The 20,906-nt window shown below is 44.4% G+C and overlaps 1 pseudogene; it reads right to left on the bottom strand.

Annotated features, from left to right (window-relative positions):
* Window positions 1–20,416, bottom strand: LOC132766048 (zinc finger protein 84-like; annotated as a pseudogene).
* Between the last annotated feature and the right edge of the window lie 490 nt (window positions 20,417–20,906).

The raw sequence follows: 20,906 nt of genomic DNA on the forward strand, positions 1-20,906 counted from the left end.
TTTAAAAGATTTTCTATTATTTACATGTTATAGATAGGACAATTAAATATTGACAGTAACCAATATACATTAATGTATAGAAAACAATTTGTCAGTTATGCTTTATTAGCTATTTCATTAAAAAAAAAAAACCCAGTCCCACATACATAGAATTACATGAACACAGGGCTGTTAGTCATTAATTGAACCAATTTCCAGGCATCTCCCACACTTCTCATCAAACTTCCTAATTAAATGTATATTTAACCCTGAATACACATGGCAGGAAATAGTTACAGTAACCAGTATGCATGAATGGATAAAAAAAACCCTGAAATATCCTTTTTCTCTCAAAGTATTATCAGTTATGCTTAATTACATATTTCATAAAAGAAAATTGATGAGGTTATTATTTTCCCCAAAAGCCACGACTTTTTAACTTAGTGTTTCTATGACAACGATTCACGCCCCCTCTGATGTTAAACAAGGTAACTTGCCTTTACCCCATTTATTCCATGTGGGTTAACAATTTAAAAAGGCTTGTATTTCCATACTCTGGTTTTTCTCTGTTGTGAGTTGCCTGGTGACGAACAAGGTTTGATTTCCGACTGAAGCTCTTTTCACACTCCAAGCATTTAAATGGCCTTTCTCCTATGTGGGTTGCCTGGTGACGTACAAGGTCTACCTTTTGACTATAGCTCTTTCCACAGTCTGAGCATTGAAATGGCCTTTCTCCTGTGTGAGTTGCCTGGTGACGAACAAGACCTCCTTTCTGACTGAAACTCTTTCCACACTCCAAGCACTTAAACGGTTTTTCACCTGTGTGCGTTGCCTGATGACGAATAAGGACAGTCTTGTGACTGAAGCTCTTTTCACACTGCAAGCATTCAAATGGTTTTACTCCTGTGTGAGTTGCCTGGTGACAAATAAGGTTTCTCTTTTGACTAAAGCTCTTTCCACACTCCAAGCAATTAAATGGCTTCTCTCCCGTGTGAGTTGCCTGGTGACGAATAAGGACGGTCTTGTGACTGAACCACTTTTCACACTGCAAGCATTTAAATGGCTTCTCTCCTGTGTGAGTTGCTTGATGACTAATAAGGACTTGCTTGTGAGTGAAGCTTTTCTCACACTGCAAGCATTTAAATGGTTTTACTCCTGTGTGAGTTGCCTGATGAGTATTAAGGTGGCTCTTTTGACTGAAGCTCTTTTCACACTGCAAGCATTTAAATGCCTTTACTCCTGTGTGAGTTGCCTGATGACTAATAAGGTTTACCTTTTGACTGAAGCTCTTTTCGCACTCCAAACATTTAAATGGCTTCTCTCCTGTGTGAGTTGCCTGATGACGAATGAAGACATTCTTGTGAGTGAAGCTCTTTTCACACTGCAAGCATTTAAATGGCTTTACTCCTGTGTGAGTTGCCTGATGACGAATAAGGACATTCTTGTGACTGAAGCCCTTTTCACACTGCAAGCATTTAAATCGCTTCTCTCCTGTGTGAATTTCCTGATGACTAATAAGATGGCTCTTTTGGCTGAAGCTCTTTTCACACTCCAAGCATTTAAATGGTTTTACTCCTGTGTGAGTTTCCTGATGACGAGTAAGGACGTACTTGTGACTGAAGCTCTTTTCACACTGCAAGCATTTAAATGGCTTCTCTCCTGTGTGAGTTTTCCGGTGAGTAATAAGGTTTCTCTTTTGACTGTAGCTCTTTTCACACTGCAAGCATTTAAATGGTTTATCCCTTGTGTGAGGTTCTTGACAAAAGGTGGGCCCTTCATTCCAATTGAAATTCATTCCAAATTCCAAATATTTAAATGGCATCTCTTCTATTTACATGGTTTGAGAGCAAGGGAAATGTGGCCATGTGTTGAAAACAAAAGGTTATATTCAAGTTAAAATATTGAAATTACAATATGCATTTAGTCAAGACAACCCTTTCCCACAGCCTTTTCCAACACTGGATGTTATTATTTAGTACATTTCTATACCGCCCCTCTCAGCCTTCCGGCGACTCAAGGCGGTTTACAAGGAAAGAATTCAATGCCACCAAGGACACAATTACAATATACAATATAAAAACATCAGCAACAATAAAATCAAACATTATAATGAAATATACTTAAATTGATAATCATTAAAACTTCAATTGATAATCATGTTAAGAACATCTCTTTTGTCTTTGCTCTAAACATTACACCAAAATATAAGCCTTAAAATAAATTAGAATGCAATAAAGGCTGGGGAAAACTGAGCTGTTTTCTCAGCCCAAGTTTCTCTGGAATCCCCTTGTACTCCTGGCACAAGGACAGCAAAAACCTTTCAACCTAACTTCATGGCATCAGGCAGCAGAACAAACATCCAAATTCAGATTAGAAGCGAGAATAAAGTTGCCATTTTAAAAAGGATTGAATGAAGCTGGACAGATCTGGAGTTTGGCATTCTCTCTCTGTTTTGTCACTCCTTATTTCTCCAATGTTAACCCTTAGTATTTTTAAAGCACCACCTACTGTTGAATTAGTAGAGGCATCAGGCAAAATCTGTTTTATATCATCAGCTTCACAAGTGTGGACTGGTATTTACTGTATTAATTTTTGTGTATGGAGAAATCTATGTATCTATCTGTCTGTCTGTCTGTCTGTCTATATGCCTATCTATCTATCTATCTATCTATCTATCTATATATACACACACACACACATACATACACATACATACATACACAGTGTTCCCTTACTTATTGCTGGTGTTACGTTCCAGTACCACCCACAAGTCATTTGTTGCCATGGCTCCACTGGCTGTCAATTGGTTTCCAGACACAATTTGAATTGCTTGTTATGATCTATAAAGACCTAAATGGCTCAGGTCCAGGCTACTCAAGTGACTGTATCTCCTTGTTCAAACCTACCTGGGTGCTAGAAGCCTCAAGAGAAGCCCTTCTCTCACTCCCACCACCATCACAAGCATGGCTGGAGGGTGCAAAATAACAATATGCCTAAATTCATATAATATGGCAACCAAAACCAAGTGCCAGTTCTTTTCTTGGGCTGCCACCCATGTGGGATAGTGAATGAGATTGTTTTCTATGGCTTCAGAGGAAGAGATCTGAAACACTGGATGAATTTTTGAACTTGTAAACTGATTTGGTTACATATTATATGTAGGAGATTTTTGGGAATTGGTTATAAGGGAATTAGAAAATATTATAGATATAAAAATTAGAAGGAACCCAGTAGAAATATTACTTTTAATTTTAAAAAGAGAATGGGAAAGATAAGGGGGGGGGGAATTTAACAGACGTGACATTAATAGCAGCTAGATTATTAATTACAAAATAATGGAAAGGGGAAATGAAAATACAGATTAATGAATGTATTGTTGAAGGCTTTCATGGCCGGAATCACTGAGTTGTGCAGGTTTTTCGGGCTATATGGCCATGGTCTAGACTAAAGGCATTCTCTCCTGACGTTTCGCCTGCATCTATGGCAAGTATCCTCAGAGGTAGTGAGGTCACTACCTCTGAGGATGCTTGCCATAGATGCAGGTGAAACGTCAGGAGAGAATGCCTCTAGACCATAGCCAGGAGAGAATGCCTCTAGACCATAAAAGAGGGGGAAATGTATAGTATTTGTCTATATAACTGTATTCTTTTCTCAAATAAAAAATAAAAAATATATCCCTATATGGATATGGAATGACCTTGTTTTCTATGGCTTCAAAGGAAGAGATCTGAAACACTGGATAATTTTTAGAACTTATAAACTGACTTGGTGAAGTACAAGCATAAATGGAGCTTTACCTAGAGATGACACGATCCTTAAATTCTCCTCCATGATTTGCTGGTGCAAGGTTTTTTGGCTTGGATCCAAGAGGGCCCACTCCTCCTCTGAGAAATCCACAGACACGTCTTCAAAAGTCACCTGAAGGGGGAAAAATGTTATGTGCAAGGAGAAAATGCCATCCAAGTACTGAAAAAACACCCCAGGCCACTTGTGATTTAATTCTTTGAATAACTAATTCATTGAAAAAATCTTGGATGGAAGGAATGTAGAAGAAAGAGGTTCATAGAGTCAGGGCAATATTCAAGGGACAGGGAGACTTGACTATTCCCTCCCCTCCAGGGATCCCGCTGCCTACCTGATCTGGTCCCACAGAATCTCTTCTTAGGAAAGGATCATGAAAGGTTGTGCTACTATCACTTGGCCATGTTTCACTGCCTGTGAAAAAGAGAAAGGACATCAGGGAGGGTGAGACTGCCCCCTTTCAGGCCCGACCTGCAGTTCCTTCCCTCAGAAGCCTGCCACTCTCCCCTTGCCCCAGGGCCCTCTTTTAAGCTCCCCCCTTGGATTTGAGTCCCAGGTCTTTGATATGGTCTATTTTGTTTTACAGAGATGTTGCAACCTAATCCCAGGAAATGTGGAGGGTTGACTGTATTTGTGCCAATATAGCAAAGAGCACACCACCATTAACATCCAGAGAGAAGCAAAGGATTCATGTAAATTTGAAAGTGGCACAAATAATTATTGTAGAGAAACGTCTCCTGTAGTATTCTTAAGCTACCAGGCTACCCAAATTTTTTGCCCATCCCTTACCAACTGTGACATATTCTCCATTTCCAGTCACGACAACACACACGATGTCTAAAGGAGGCTCTTCCACCTGGTTGGTCTCCTCCGCAAAAGAGTCCTGCACCTGAACAAGAGGCACAGGTCACAAAGAAAAAGACAGATTAGAAAAAGAGGGAGGGCTCTCTTCCTGCAACCTGTCCCAGACCACTGGGATTATGGTTGGGACCCAAGACTGTTTTTCTTCATTCTGTAGAATGTATTTCCTTGATTTTGGGGTGGGATTCTGCCTTCGTTTGGGCCTTGCACTCTGATTCAGGACTCGCTCTCAAGTGGAAAGGCTACTGCTGAGATGAAGGAAGTGCTTTACGTAATCCCGGGGTTGTAATTTGGGGCGACCCTAGAGGGGCTCTTGGGCTGAGAGACATAAGCCTTTATATCTGTACTTTTAGGTCCCCGTAGAGTTATATTTACCTGTGAATAACATACAGTTTCTTATGGAAAGAATATTCAGAAGTAGTTCAGCCAGTTGCTTCCTATGAAATACACACCACTGGAATTCACAATATATACCTTTTATCTTCAAAGTTTGCCATCCTATAATCTCATGGTTATACCACCCTGGGGAAAAGAGGACTGCCCCCTCCTACATGTGGTTTATTTTACATTACACCACAAAGCCTACCATTCTATAAATTCAAATCATTATACCTGCTTATACCACCCTAGGGAATGGAAAGGACTGCCCCCTCCTCTCCATGAAACCCCGGGGGGGGGGGAGTGCAAAGGGGGCTGCAGTAGTACCATAAGTATCTTCCCAGGGTGAATACCCCTCGGTTCTTCTTTCCTAATGCTTCTCTGAACTTGTTCATCTGGAAGTGAATGCAATAATCCCAGCAAGAGTTAAGAAAGGGTTTACAATGTCCTTCAAAACATTGTTCTTGATTCCTTGAAACTACAAGATGAACCTCTCTCTCCCTTTCTCTCTCTCACCTGTGGCTTGTCCTGCTTCCTCCCCTCTTCCTGACTCAGGAGGAATCCTTCAGCCAAGGCCACGGCCTGGGAGCTAGTCTCTGCCCCACATTCCCTGACCCAGCGCTCCATCTCCGCAGGAAGGACGGCCAGGAACTGCTCCAGGATCACCAGGTCCAGCATCTCCGCCTTGGAGTGTCGCTCGGGCTTCAGCCACAGGCGGCAGAGAGAGTGGAGGCGGCTGCAGGCCTCCCGGGGCCCCAAGACCTCCTCATAGCGGAAATGCCGGAAACTCTGGCGCTGTAGGTCTGAATGGAGCAGAGTGCTCCCCCAGTCTTTCCTCCAAGGGTCCTCCCAGAATGCTCTACTGTCCTCTGCCTCAACAGCAGAACAAAATACTTCTAAATGGGCAGCAGCTGGCTCTTGCCCTTCCATCTTGGTTCTGTGCTTCGAGGGTGCCTCCAAACAGGATGAAGAACTTCCCTCCTCTTCTGCCAGATGATATTTGAAGGGGAAGAACTGGCGGAACTCAGAGGGCCTACAAAACAAACAAGACAAATAAGGTCATGCTAATACTGTCAAGGTGTGATAATGTTTTACCATGAATGTTGCATTGAGGACTGGTTTCTTGATCTGGAGAGAAAGGATTCAGGGGAAGGGTCCCCTCCTTCGCACAGAGCAACATGGTTCTTCTGTAGTCCTCCCTTGTTCAGCCCCTCGAACAGTGGTTCTCAACCTGTGGGTCCCCAGATGTTTTGGCTTTACACTCCCAGAAATCCTAACAGTTGGTAAACTGGCTGGGATTTCTGGGAGTTGTAGGCCAAAACACCTGGGGACCCACAGGTTGAGAACCACTGGCCTAGAACCTTTGATATCTCTTTCTCTTCCTTTGGGAATCCTTCCAAATCATTTTCTGGTGGCAGATGCCGGAGGGTTTGTTCCTGCAACCTTTCTCTGCACTCCTTCAGACCCCACAGATCCCAGTTCCAGAAAGAGGGACCTGCAGCTGAGGCTGAGAAGGATGGCACCCTCCTCTGAAGAATAATAAGGAGGAGGAGAAAAGAGCAGGGAGGGCAGGAAGCCCTTGGCCAGCCTCAGGGGGCCTCCAAAGCCCCTTTCTCCTCCGCAGAATAAATAAAGGGGGCCCAAGTCTGCCCTCATTGCCACCTCCTGTCCTCTGCTGCCTGAGCTTGCCTGGAAGAGGCCCTGCGCTCTCTGCTACCTCCCTCCCCGGAACAGAAGAGGGAAAAGACCCACCTTCACATTTTCCAGAATGTCCCTCTGCTCCTCTCCCGAAGAAAAGGAGAACTTTTTCCCGACTCACAGCCAGATGAATCAGGCTTACGCTTCCCGTTTTCACATACAGCCTCCCACTCTCCTTTCCATTGGGCTAAATTCTCTCTGATGACAGAAACAAGCACAAGGTATTCTTGGGAATCCTATACCCTAAAAAAGGACACAAAACCATCATTATTTATGTCATTTCATTAATCCGTGCCCTCATTTTCTCTTAATAACGTGACTCAATGCAAAGAGTGACATAGTGGCATGGGGCAAACTCTGGCCCTCCAGATGTTTTGGACTTCAGTGTCAACATCTGGATTTGGCTCCACAGCTCAAAATCCAGGTATTTTGTTGCCTGAGAACAAGGCAAGGAGGCCCCTCTTCCCAATCCCTGCAAGAGAGGCAGAGGGACCTGTAGCTGAGGCTGGGAAGGAATGTATTGTCCAAGGCTTTCATGGTCGGAATCACTGGGTTGTTGTAGGTTTCTTGGGCTGTATGGCCATGTTCTAGAAGCATTTTCTCCTGAGGTTTCGCCTGCATTAGTGGCAGGCATCCTCAGAGGTTGTGAAGTCTGTTGGAAACTAGGAAAATTGGGTTTAGATATCTGTGGAAGGTCCAGGGTGGGAAAATAACTCTTGTCTGTTGGAGGCAGGTGTGCATGTTTCCATTGGCCACCTTGATTAGCATTTGATGGCCTGACAGTTTTTAGGTGTGGCTTGTTGCTGCCTGGGAGAATCTTTTGTTGAGAGGTGATTAGGTGGTCCTGATTGTTTCTTGTCTGGAGTTCCCCTGTGTTTCAGTTTTGTGCACATGGCCAATTTCAACAGAAAGGAAGAAACCATGAACATGAACAAAACCTGGCTACCAAACTGTAGGGCCAGTGTTGTCTCATTAATAACGAATGTATAATAATAATAACAATAATAACACTTTATTTGTACCTTGCTACCATCTCCCCAAGGGACTCGGTGCGACTTACATGAGGCCGAGCCCAAACACAACAATATAAGCAATAACAACACAGCACAAGCAATTAAAAACACATAGACAATAAGATACACAGCATTATCAATAAAACAGCACATAATTAAAAACAGTGGGAAGGCCAAATGTAGAGTTAAAATTGACAATGTATGGTGAACCACCCACTTTTATAAAAAAAGACAAAATCCTGAAAAAGGGGAAGTCCCCCGAAACAAGGCAACCTCAATCCGGGGATCCTTGTCGCATTATAATTTGGATATTATTTTGAACTGGACAACATTTTGAACTATTTAGACCTAATTTGGACTGTATTTTGAAGACAAATTACTTTCTCAAGGACTATGAGATAACCAAGTAGCATTCAGACTTGTTATTTCTTTGTATGGTTCATATGCAGTGTATTTACACGGTTTATGCTAACATAGTTCTGTTTGGATAGCACTTCGCTTGTTGTTGTTATAGATATCTGTGTTTCTTTGATATCCCAGCCAGCTGCGCCACAGTCCCGGTGCGAAAGATCAAAAAATATTTAGCCACCTGCGCTCCTTCTATTTTTATCGGGTTTATACTAATTTATCGGGTTTATACTAATTACTCTCTCCCTCTGGAGGCCAGAACCGCCCCATCCATCCTAACATTTAGGAAGCGGGTGAAGACGTGGCTGTGGAGTCAGGCCTTCGATGAATGAGACAACACCATAGGGCCCTGGATGGAAGTTGATGTAGATCCATCTTAATAGGACAACTGACCACTGTAGTTTTATATATAGTGTTTTTAAAGTTGTTTTTGTAATTGTGATATATGATATTTTAATGAGTGTATATGTTTTTTATGGCTGGAAACCGGGCTGAGTCCCTCAATAAGGTTGAGAAGCTCGGTATAGAAAACTGTGAAATAAATAAATAAATAAATAACGCCCCTCCCCCGGTGGCGCAGTGGGTTAAAGCACTGAGCTGCTGAGCTTGTTGTCCAAAAGGTCGCAGGCTCGATTCCAGGGAGCGGCGTGAGCTTCCGCTGTCAGCCCTAGCTTCTGCCAACCTAGCAGTTTGAAAACATGCAAATGTGAGTAGATCAATAGGTACCGCTCCGGCGGGAAGGTAACGGCGCTCCATGCGGTCATGCTGGCCACATGACCTTGGAGGTGTCTATGGACAACGCTGGCTCTTCGGCTTATAAATGGAGATGAGCACCAACCCTCAGAGTCAGACATGGCTGGACTTAATGTCAGGGGACAACCTTTACTTTTTTATACTAATTTATGCAATACTTTTGATACAAAATAAACAAACAACAAAACTCAGACATAGGGGAAGTCCAGACAAGAAACAATCAGGAACACCTAATCACCTCTCAACAAAAGATTCTCCCAGGCAGCAACAAGCCACACCCAAAAAACTGTCTGGCCATCAAATGCTAATCAAGGGCCCCACGCCTCCCTCCTGCCCGCTTCCCACCCTCTGCTGCCTGGGGGGGCCTTCCAGGCTGGCCCTCCATCCCAGGAGGTTATGCCAGATAATCTGAGATAATGCCAAATAATCTGGGATAAACAGAAAACCTAGGATCAGTTCCTGGGAGAGAGGAGCTGTCTGGAAGGGGCCTGGGCCTGCCTGGCAGAGGCCCCATTCCTTCTGCCTCCCTCTCTCTCTCTTCCCCAGGGACAGGAAAGAGACCACCAGGAAGCAAAGAACCAGGCGGGAGAAAGGACAGGGCAAAGGAAAGGCCATCGTTTACCCAGGAAATAGACGGTAAGGGTGGGCTGATCTCACAGAAGAGAGGAGAGAAGCTGCTCAACACTCGCCCAAGGAGGACTGAGCCCTTCCGGAAGCGGCACTCCTCTCCCCCCTCGGAGGACCACCTGCAGCCCGAGCCTCTTCCGGTGCCCCTCTAGGAAGGGACGCGCTCATCACTGGCCATAATGGGATGTTTTTTTTCTTCCTTCCTTCCTTCTTCCCTTCTAGGAACCCCTCTCGGTCGCTTTAACCCTTCAGAGGCACTCACTGCCTATTACAGGGAAAACCAGCTGATCCCTGATCCATCTGAAACACAGACATGTGCTTTTCACCTCAAGAACAGACAAGCATCCCGAGCTCTGAGGATTATTACCTGGGAAGGAATCCCACTGGAGCCTTGCATGCCTGGGAGTCACTCTGGACCGTGTTCTGACCTACAAGAAGCACTGTCTGAACATCAAGCAAAAAGTGGGTGCTAGAAACAATATCATACAAAAGCTGACTGGCACAACCTGGGGATCACAACCAGATACAGTGAAGACATCTACCCTTGCCCTGCGCTACTCTGCTGCTGAGTACGCATACCCAATGTGGAACACACTCACCACGCTAAAACAGTGGATGTGGCTCTTAATGGGACATGCCGCATTATCACGGGGTGTCTGCGCCCTACACCACTGGAGAAATTGGACTGTTTAGCCGGTATTGCACCACCTGACATCCACCAAGAAGTGAAAGGATCATGTCCAGCTCATCCCCTGTTTGGGTATCAGCCAGCACGCCAAGGACTTAAATCAAGGAATACTTTTCTAAGATCTACAGAGACACTCGCTGGAACACCTCAGCAAGCGAGAGTCCAAAAGCGGCAGGCTCAAACCCAGAACCTCGACCAACGGCTGATACCCAATGAGAGACTCCCCCCTGGGCACACAGAAGACTGGGCGATGTAGAAGGTGCTGAACAGACTGCGCTCTGGTACCACGAGATGCAGAGCCAACCTTAAGAAATGGGGCTACAAAGTGGAATCCACGACATGCAAGTGTGGAGAAGAGCAAACTACAGACCACCTGCTGCAATGCATCCTGAGCCCTGCCACATGCACAATGGTGGACCTTCTTGCGGCAACACCAGAGGCACTCCAAGTGGCCAGACACTGGTCAAAAGACACTTAATCAACTACCAACCTTGCAAACTTTGTGTTTTGTTTCTTTGTCTGTTTGTTAAAAAAAATGCAATGCAACTTTTTGGTCTGCTCCTGACACGATAAATAAAACCCTTCAGAGAAAGACCCAGGCACCGAATCCTGGCCTCTGCTCCTCTCCTTTGCGGATGTAAGGCAATCTGTCAATGCAAACACACCTATTAACAAGATTATTATTAACACTAATAATAGTCAATAATTTCTGGCATTCCCCAATGCCATAAGTACAGATTAATGGTGTAACATTAGAAAATGTGGACCGTTTCCACTCCCTTGGCAGCCACCTCTCCACCAAAGTCAACATTGACACTTAAATACAACACCGCCTGAGCTCTGCGAGTGCAGCATTTCTCCGAATGAAGCAGAGAGTGTTTGAAGACCGGGACATCCGTAGGGATACCAAGATGCTTGTTTATAAAACAGTTTTCTGCATCCTTTGACCTTTTGAAAAAAAGTCAAGATTTGGCTTGTCTAGATCTAGGGAAGTCATGCTCCCCATGCTCTATTCTGCCTTGATTAGACCACAACTGGAATACTGTGTCCAATTCTGGGCACCACAATTCAAGAGAGATATTGACAAGCTAGAATGTGTCCAGAGGAGGGAGACTAAAATGATCAAGGGTCTGGAGAACAAGCCCTATGAGGAGCGGCTTAAAGAGCGGGGCATGTTTAGCCTGAAGAAGAGAAGACTGAAAGGAGATATGATAGCCATGTATAAATATGTGAAAGGAAGCCACAGGGAAGAGGGAGCAAGCTTGTTTTCTGCTTCCCTGGAGACTAGGACGCAATGGAACAATGGCTTCAAACAACAAGAAAGAAGATTCCATCTGAACATTAGGAAGAACTTCCTGACTGTAAGAGCTGTTCAGCAGTGGAACTCTCTGCCTCGGAGTGTGGTGGAGGCTCCTTCTTTGGAAGCTGTTAAACAGAGGCTGGAAGGCCATCTGGAATACTGTGCCACATCTGGAATACTGTGTCCAAGTCTGGGCACCACAATTGAAGAGAGATATTGACAAGCTGGAATGTGTCCAGAGAAGGCCGACTAAAATGATCAAGGGTCTGGAGAACAAGCCCTATGAGGAGTGGCTTAAAGAGCTGGGCATGTTTAGCCTGAATCAGAGAAGGCTGAGAGGAGACATCATAGCCATGTATAAATATGTGAGAGGAAGCCACAGGGAGGAGGGAGCAAGCTTGTTTTCTGCTGCCCTTGAGACTAGGAGCAATGGCTTCAAGCTACAAGAGAGGAGATTCCATCTGAATATGAGGAAGAACTTCCTGACTGTGAGAGCCGTTCAGCAGTGGAACTCTCTGCCCCGGAGTGTGGTGGAGGCTCCTTCTTTGGAAGCTTTTAAACAGAGGCTGGATGGCCATCTGTCGGGGGTGCTTTGAATGTGATTTTCCTGCTTATTGACAGAAAGGGGTTGGACTGGATGGCCCATGAGGTCTCTTCCACCTCTAGGATTCTATGAAAACATACAGAATAAACTAAACACGCCTTTTCTTCAGGCTAAACTAGATTAATTCTCAGTTACATATTTTAAGAAAAGCCATGTGTTTTTGGAGACTGAATACATACACACACACAATAAATTTTATATTTATTTATATGTTATGGATAGGACTTCTGCCAACCTAGCAGTTCAAAAATATGCAAATGTGAATAGATCAATAGGTACCGCTCTGGCAGGAAGGTAACGGCACTCCATGCAGTCATGCCGGCCACATGACCTTGGAGGGGTCTACGGACAACGCTGGCTCTTCGGCTTAGAAATTGAGATGAGCACCAAAACCCGGAGTCGGATACGACTGGACTTCATGTCAGGGGAAAGCCTTTACCTTTACCTTATGGATAGGACAGGAAATATTCACAGTAACGAGTATGAATGAATGGACACAAAACAATTTATCAGTTATGCTTTATTATATATTTCATAAAACAAAACTCGCTGCCACATACATAGAATTACATGATACACACGGCTGTTAGTCATTAATTGAATCAATATCCAGGCATCTCATCAAAATTCTCAATTAAATGTATTTTTAGCCCTGAATATACATGACAGGAAATATTTGCAGTAACCAATATGCATGAATGGATTGCTATGGCCAAAGGATTTGACATCTTGGGAATCAAGCCTGCTCAGAAAATGTAATGTCCTGGATTGAGAAAACCCTGAAATATCCTTCCTTTAGCTCAAAATATTATGCTTAATGAGATATTTCATTAAAGAAAATTGATCAGGTTATTATTTTCCCCAAAGCTAAAAACAATTAAAAAGGTTTATATTACAACTGCAGCTCTTTCAACAACTTGTTTTTCTCTGCTGTGTGTTTCCTGACGATGAATAAAGTTTCTCTTTTGACTGAAGCTCTTTTCACACTGCAAGCATTTAAATGGCTTCTTGCCTTTACTCCATTTCTTCTGTGTGGGTAGAAAATTTTAAAAAGAAGGCTTGTATTTCAATCGCAGTTCTTTCCGAATTCTGGTTTTTCTCCGCTGTGAGTTCCCTGATGACGAGCAAGGTACGATTTCCCACTGAAGCTCCTTCCACATTCTGAGCATTTAAATGGCTTCCCTCTTGTGTGAGTTGCCTGATGACGAAAAAGGTTTCTCTTGTGACTCAAGCTCTTTCCACACTGCAAGCATTTAAATGGCCTTTCTCCTGTGTGAGTTGCTTGGTGACAAACAAGGCCTCCCTTATGACTGAAACTTTTCCCACATTCCCAACATTTAAATGGCTTTTCTCCTGTGTGAATTGCCTGGTGACGAACAAGGTGTGCCTTCCGACCGAAGCTCTTTCCACACTCCAAGCATTTCAATGGTTCATCTCTTGTGTGAGTCGACTGATGACGAACAAGGTCTGATTTATGACAGAAGTTCTTTCCACACTCCAAGCATTTCAATGGTTCATCCCTTGTGTGAGTTTCTTGAGAAAAGGTGAGCGCTTCCTTCCTATCGAAATTCATTCCATCTTCCAAATATTTAAATGGTGTCTCCTCTATTTACATGGTTTGAGAGGAAGGGAAGTGTGACCATGTGTTGAAAAGAAAAGCTTATATTAGATTGAAGTTTAAAAGTATACAAATTACAAAATGCATTTAGTCAAGGCAGCCCTTTCCCACAGTCCTTTCCAACACTGACAGTTAAGAGAAAAACATCTGTTTTGTCTTTGCTCTAAATATTATACCAACACCTGGAACCTCAGGTCTCGGCGGTGACCAGGGGAGCATTTGCACAATTAAAACTTGCTTGCCAGCTGCGCCCATACCTTTGGGAAGTCTGACTTGCCCGCGGTAGTCCACACTCTGGTTACATCCTGTATAGAGTACTGCAACGCTCTCTATGTGGGGTTGCCTTTGAAGACTGTCCGGAAGCTTCAAATGGTCCAACGAGCGGCAGCCATATTGCTAACGGGAGCGGCACTTAGGGAGCACACAACTCCTCTGTTGTGCCACCTCCACTGGCTGCCAATTTCCTACCGGGCACAATTCAAAGTGCTGGCTTTAGCCTATAAAGCCCTAAACAGTTCTGGTCCGGCTTACCTATCCGAACATATCTCTCCTTATGAACCATCTAGGACTTTAAGATTGTCTAGAGAGGCCCTGCTCTCGATCCCGCCTTCCTCACAGATGCGTTTGGTGGGGACGAGAGACAGGGTTTTCTCAGTGGTGGCCCCTCAGCTGTGGAATGCTCTACCCAGAGATATAAGATCGATCCCTTTCTTTCTGACATTCCGCAAAAAGGTTAAGACCTGGCTCTTCGAGCAAGCTTTCACTAATGCAGCATAATTAGGCAAAAATGAAAGTATGGAACGACTGACGATGCAATTGGACACCTATTTTAGTAAGGAGACGCCGATGATTTTGTTTATACAGGTTGTATTGTCGAAGGCTTTCATGGAATCACTGGGTTGTTGTAGGCTTTTTCGGGCTATATGGCCATGTTCTAGAGGCATTTTCTCCTGACGTTTCGCCTGCATCTATGGCAAGCATCCTCAGAGGTAGTGAGGTCAGATGCAGGCGAAATGTCAGGTGAAAATGCCTCTAATACATGGCCATATAGCCTGAAAAAATCTACAACAACCCACAGGTTGTATTGTTTTTATATCGCATTTTAAATGCTTTAATTGTTTTTAACTGCATTTTTATAATTGCTAAGGCACTGAATCGCTGCCAACTGTGAACCGCCTTGAGTTGTCTCCGGGCTGAGAAAGGTGGTATACAAATGCGGTAAATAAATAAATACATATCAGATCATAGAATCATAAGAGTTGGAAGTGACCTCATGGGCCATCCAGTCCAACCCCCTGCCAAGCAGCAGGGAAATTGCATTCAAAGCACCCCTCTTCGAATTCTGCAGCACTGCTGGTCACAGCTGACCTCCAGCTAGAGTGCTCAAGGGCCACAGGCGGTATACAAATGCAGTAAATAAATAAATAAGCCTAATAATAAATCATAAGTCAACCAGGGTTGGGGAAAATAGAGCTGTTTCCTTAGCCCGAGTTTCTCTGGAATCCCTTGTACTTCTGGCACAAGAAAGTTAAAAACCCTTGATCTGCCTGGTGCCACAAAGGTAAGTGAACTTAACCTCATGGTATCAGGCAGCAAAACAAACATCCAAATCAGGATTAGAAGCCAGAATCAAGTTGCTATTTTAAAAAGGATTGAATTGAGTTGCACAGATCTGGAGTTTGACATTCTCTCTCTCTTTTCTCACTCCTGATTGTAACTCTCTGCAGGATCTAGTTAGCAACTCAAGCCACTCACAAAACTCTTTTAGATTTGGCTTTATTACTCAGATCTCTACAGCTCAAGAAACAAAACGCTAATGGTAGTTTTGGCTAACACCCCTCTTTTCCTTCCAATTTCACTCCATGCCTCGAATGTCCTTTCAGCTGCTCTCAAATAATAATAATAATAATAATTATTATTATTATTATTATTATTATTATTATTATTATTATTATTGAGAAAATTGAGAGCCAAATTGACAAAGAAAAAACATGGTTGTGGCTCACAAATGGAACTTTGAAAAAGGAAACAGAGGGCCTGATTCTGGCAGCCCAAGAACAAGCCATTCAAACCATTGCCATCAAAGCCAGAATTGAAAAGTCGACAACAGATCCCAAATGGCAGCAGATGAAACAATAGATCACATCCTCAGCTGCCGCAAGAAGATTGCGCAGACAGACTACAAGCAACACCGTTGTGCCTCTGCTTGTAGTCTGTCTGCGCAATCTTCTTACAGCAGCTGAGGGTGTGATCTATTGCTTCAGCACCGTTGCTCAGATGATTCATTGGAACTTGTGCCACAAATACCATCTGCCTGTGGGATCCCAAGCCTGAAAAAGTTACAGAGAATGAACACGTCAAGATACTCTTGAACTTCCAGATTCAGACAGATCTGCACGCATTATTCGCCGATACATCACACAGTCCTAGACACTTGGGAAGTGTCTGATGTGTGATCCAATTCACATGTTTAACCATCCTTGTAAGAGGCTTCACTCATGTCCCCACATGAGCTGGAGCTGATAAGAGTTAGCTCATCTGTGCTCTATCCGGATTCAAACCTGTGACCTGTTGGTCTTGAGTCCTGCAGGCACAGGGGTTTAACCCACTGTGCCACCAGGGGCTCCTAGCATGGTTGGTGGATAGATAAGAACCATTGCCTAGAATTCATCTCATGTGGCAACTCCACCCGTGTGCCAATTGTCTTCTTGGGCTGGCCCCTATATGGATATGGAATGGGTTTGTTTTCTATGGCTTCAGAGGAAGAGATCTGAAACACTGGATAATTTTTAGAACTTGTAAACTGATTTGGTGAACTACAAGCATAATGGAGCTTTACCCAGAGATGACATGAACACATCTCACCACACTAAAACAGTAGATGTGGCTCTTAATGAGACACGCTGCATTATCACGGGGGGTCTGCACCCTACACCACTGGAGAAATTACACTGCTTAGCCGGTATTGCACCACCTGACATCCGCCGGGAAGTAGCAGCCAATAGTGAAAGGACCAAGGCAGTGACATCTCCAGCTCATCCCCTGTTTGGGTATCAGCCAGCACGTCAACGACTTAAATCTAGAAATAGTTTTCTAAGATCTACAGAGACACTTGCTGGAACACCTCAGCAAGCGAGAGTCCAAAAGTGGCAGGCTCAAATCCAGAACCTCAACCAATGGCTGATACCAAATGAGAGACTCCCCCCTGGGCACACAGAAGACTGGGCGACTTGGAAGGCACTGAACAGACTGCACTCTGGCACCACGAGATGCAGAGCCAACCTTAAGAAATGAGGCCACAAAGTGGAATCCACGACATGCGAGTGTGGAGAAGAGCAAACCACTGACCACCTGCTGCAATGCACCCTGAGCCCTGCCACATGCACCATGGAGGACCTTCTTGCAGCAACACCAGAAGCACTCCAAGTGGCCAGATACTGGTCAAAGGACATTTAATCAACTACCAAACTCGCAAATTTTGTATTTTGTCTGTTTGTTTGTTTGTTTGTTTTGTTCTATTAGAAATGTAATACAATTGACTGGTTGCCCTGACACGACAAATAAAAAATCTCCTTGTACAGACCTAACTGGTCACTAGAATCCCCAAGGGAAGCCCTTGTCTCACTCCCACCACCATCCCAAGCATGGCTGGTTGATAGAAAATAACCACTATCTAGAATTCACCTAATGTGGCAACTCCACCCAAGTGCCAATTGTCTTCTTGGGCTGGTCCCTATATGGACATGGAATGAGCTTATTTTCTATGGCTTCAGAGGAAGAGATCTGAAACACTGGATGTTTTCTAGAACTTGTAAACTGATTTGGTGAATTACAAGCATAAATGGAGCTTTACCCAGAGATGACACGATTCCTAAATTCTCCTCCATGATTTGCTGGTGCAAGGCTTTCTGGCTTGGATCCAAGAGGGCCCACTCCTCCTCCGAGAAATCCACAGACACGTCTTCAAAAGTCACCTGAAGACGAAAAAAAAATGTTATCTGGAAGGAGAAAATGTCATCCAAGGCAGGCTATTTGTTAATTAAGTCTTTGAATAACTCATTCATTGAAAACATTTTGGATGAAAGGAATGTAGAAGAAAGAGGTTCATTTAGAGTCTGGGCAATATTCAAGGGAGAAGGAGACTCGGCTTCCCCTCCCCTCCCGGGATCCTGCTGCCTACCTGATCTGGTCCCGCAGAATCCCTTCTTAGGAAAGAATCAGGAAAAGTTGTGCTACTATCAATTCACCATGTTTCACTGCCTGTGAAAGAGAGGAAAGACACCAGGGAGGGTAAGATCAAAGCATTTTCCAGACTGACCCATAAGTGGCAGGCTTCTCTCAGAAGCCTGCCATTCTCCCCTTCCCCCATAGATCTCTTTTAAATTCCCTCCTTGTATTTCAGTCCCAGGTCTTTAATGTGGACTATTTTGTTTTATGGGGGTGTTGCGACCTATTCCCAGGGAATGTAGAGGACTGACTGTATTTGTTTCTGTATTTGTGCCAATGTAGCCAAGAACATATTAATCACTATAAACATTCAGAGAGAAGCAAAGGAATCAAGTAACTTTGAAAGTGGCACAAATAAGTATTGTAGGGAAATGTTTCCTGCCAGCAGCATTCTCAAGCTCCCAGAATTCACACAGCTCAGACACTTCAGGTCTACTGAAGAGGAGGCGAACAAGCAAGAAGAACCACCACCATCTCTTACCGACTACGATATATTGTCCTTCTCCAATCGGGACGACCCAAATGTGTGACTCCTCCACCTGACTGGTCTCAACTGCAACAGAGTCCTGCACCTGAAGAAGCAGCACAGGTCACAAAGAAAAAGATTAGAAAAGGGGGGAGGGCTCTCTTTATGCAACCCAAGACTGGTTTTCTTCATTCTGTAGAAGAATCTGGTTTTCCTCGATTTTGGTTTGGGAATTCTGCCTTTGTTTGGGCATTGTACTCTGCCCAAACTTTTCTCGGCTATTGGTTATTTGTTGTTTGGTTTATGTTTTATGATATCTTATATTTTACTGTTTTTATTGTTTAAATATAATTGACTGTTATATGTTTTTAATTGTGTTAGCTTGTAACTTTTGTTTATATTAGGCTTGGAACCCATGTAAGCCGCCCTGAGTCCCTTCGGGGAGAGGGAGATGAGATATAATAATAATAATATAAAGTTTACCATCTTGTAACTTCAGATCCTTATACCTGGTGATACCACCCTGGGGAATGGAGATGATTGCCCCCTCCTCTCCATGAGAGCCCTTGAGGGGTGCAAAGGGGACAGTTAGGGCACTCCAAGTCCCTTTTCCAGGGTGAACACACCTGGGTCCTCCTTTCCTAATGCTTCTCTGAACTCGTTCCAACTTGTTTCTATTATTCTTAAAGTTAGCTACCCAAACTGAATGTGATAATCCCAGCCTGAAGAGGTTTACATTGTCCCTCAAAACAATTATTTCTGGCTGCTTGAAACAACAAGATGAACCTCTCTCTCTCTCTTTCTCACTCACTCACACACACACCTGAGGCTTCTGCTGCTTCCTCTCCTCTTCCTGACTCAGGAGGAATCCTTCAGCCAAGGCCACGGCCTGGGAGCTGGTCTCTGCCCCACATTCCCTCACCCAGCGCTCCATCTCGGCAGGAAGGACGGCCAGGAACTGCTCCAGGATCACCAGGTCCAGCATCTCCGCCTTGGAGTGTCGCTCGGGCTTCAGCCACAGGCGGCAGAGAGAGTGGAGGCAGCTGCACACCTCTCGTGGACCCAAGGCTTCCTCATAGCGGAAATGCCGGCACTGAAGGTCTGAGTGGAGCAGAGTGCTCTCCTGGTCCTTCCTCCAAGGGTCCTCCCAGAATGTGCTATTGTTCTCTGCCTCAACAGCAGAAGAAAATACTTCTATTTGGGTGGCAGCTGGCTCTTGCCCTTCCATCTTGGTTCTGCGCTTCGAGGTTGACTCCAACCTGGATGAAGATGTATCCAACTCTTCTCCTAAATGACACTCAAAATGGAAGGACTGGAAGAACTGGTGGGGCCTGCAAACAAAACAAGATGAATGAGCTCATGTGAATAATCTTAAGGTGGGATAATGTTTTGTCATGAATTTTGAATTCCTGACTGGCTTCTTGATCAGGAGAGAAAAGATTCAGGGATGATCCTCTGCCTCCCAAAGACCAAAATCATCACCTAGAATTTTCTCCATTACTTGGTTCTTTGCTATCTCTTTCTCATCCTTGTAATTTCCTCCAAATCATTGAGGCAGGTAGTGGTGACTCTGTCCTTGCAGCCTTCATCTGCCCTCCTTTTGGCCCCATAGATCTCACTGCCAGGCAGAGGCACAGGCAGACAAGGCTGAGGAGGCATCATCCTCCTCTGAATAAGAAGGAGAAAAGGCAAGGAGAGCAAGGAGCCCTTGGACAACTTAAGAGGGGCCTCCAGAGCCCCTTCCTCCTCCTCAGAGTAAATAAAGGGGCCCGAGCCTGCCCTCATTGCCGTCTCCCTGCCTCTGCTGCCTGATGGAGGCCCTGCCCCCTCTTCTCAGAAGAACAAGGGCGGAAAAGGAACCCCGGCCCTCCCCCCTCTCCCCAGGACAGAAGAGGGAAGAGACCTACCCCAGCACTTGTATTCCAAATGTTCCCTCTGCTCCTCTTCCGAAAAGCCAGCCTTTTTCCGACTCGCAAACACTCGTTTACACTTCTATGTCCTGTTCTCACATACAGCTTCCGACACTCTTTTCCACTGGGCTAAGTTCTGTCTCAAGACAGCATTCTTGGGAATACTACATCCTAAAAAGGCCACAAAACAATCATTATTTGTATCATTGCATTAATCTACTTCCTTCTTTTCTCTTAATAACACAACATAATGCAAAAACTGAAATATGGAAGCAATGGGAAGCCTTTATCGCAGGCAATGGGGGCAAACTGTGGCCCTCTGGGTGTTTTTGACTTCAGCACCAACATCTGGATTTGCCTCCACAGCTCAAAATCCAGGTAGTTTGTTGCCTGAGATCAAAGCAAGGAGGTCCCGCTTCTCGATGCCTGCAAGAGAGGACCTGCAGCTGAAATTGGGAAGGAATGTATTGTCCAAGGCTTTCATGGCCAGAATCACTGGGTTGCTGTACATTTTTCAGGCTGTATGGCCATGTTCTAGAAGCCATTCTCTCCTGACGTTTCACCTGCATTTGTGG

This window comes from Anolis sagrei, chromosome 2 (assembly GCF_037176765.1).
Source record: "Anolis sagrei isolate rAnoSag1 chromosome 2, rAnoSag1.mat, whole genome shotgun sequence".
Lineage (NCBI taxonomy): Eukaryota > Metazoa > Chordata > Lepidosauria > Squamata > Dactyloidae > Anolis > Anolis sagrei.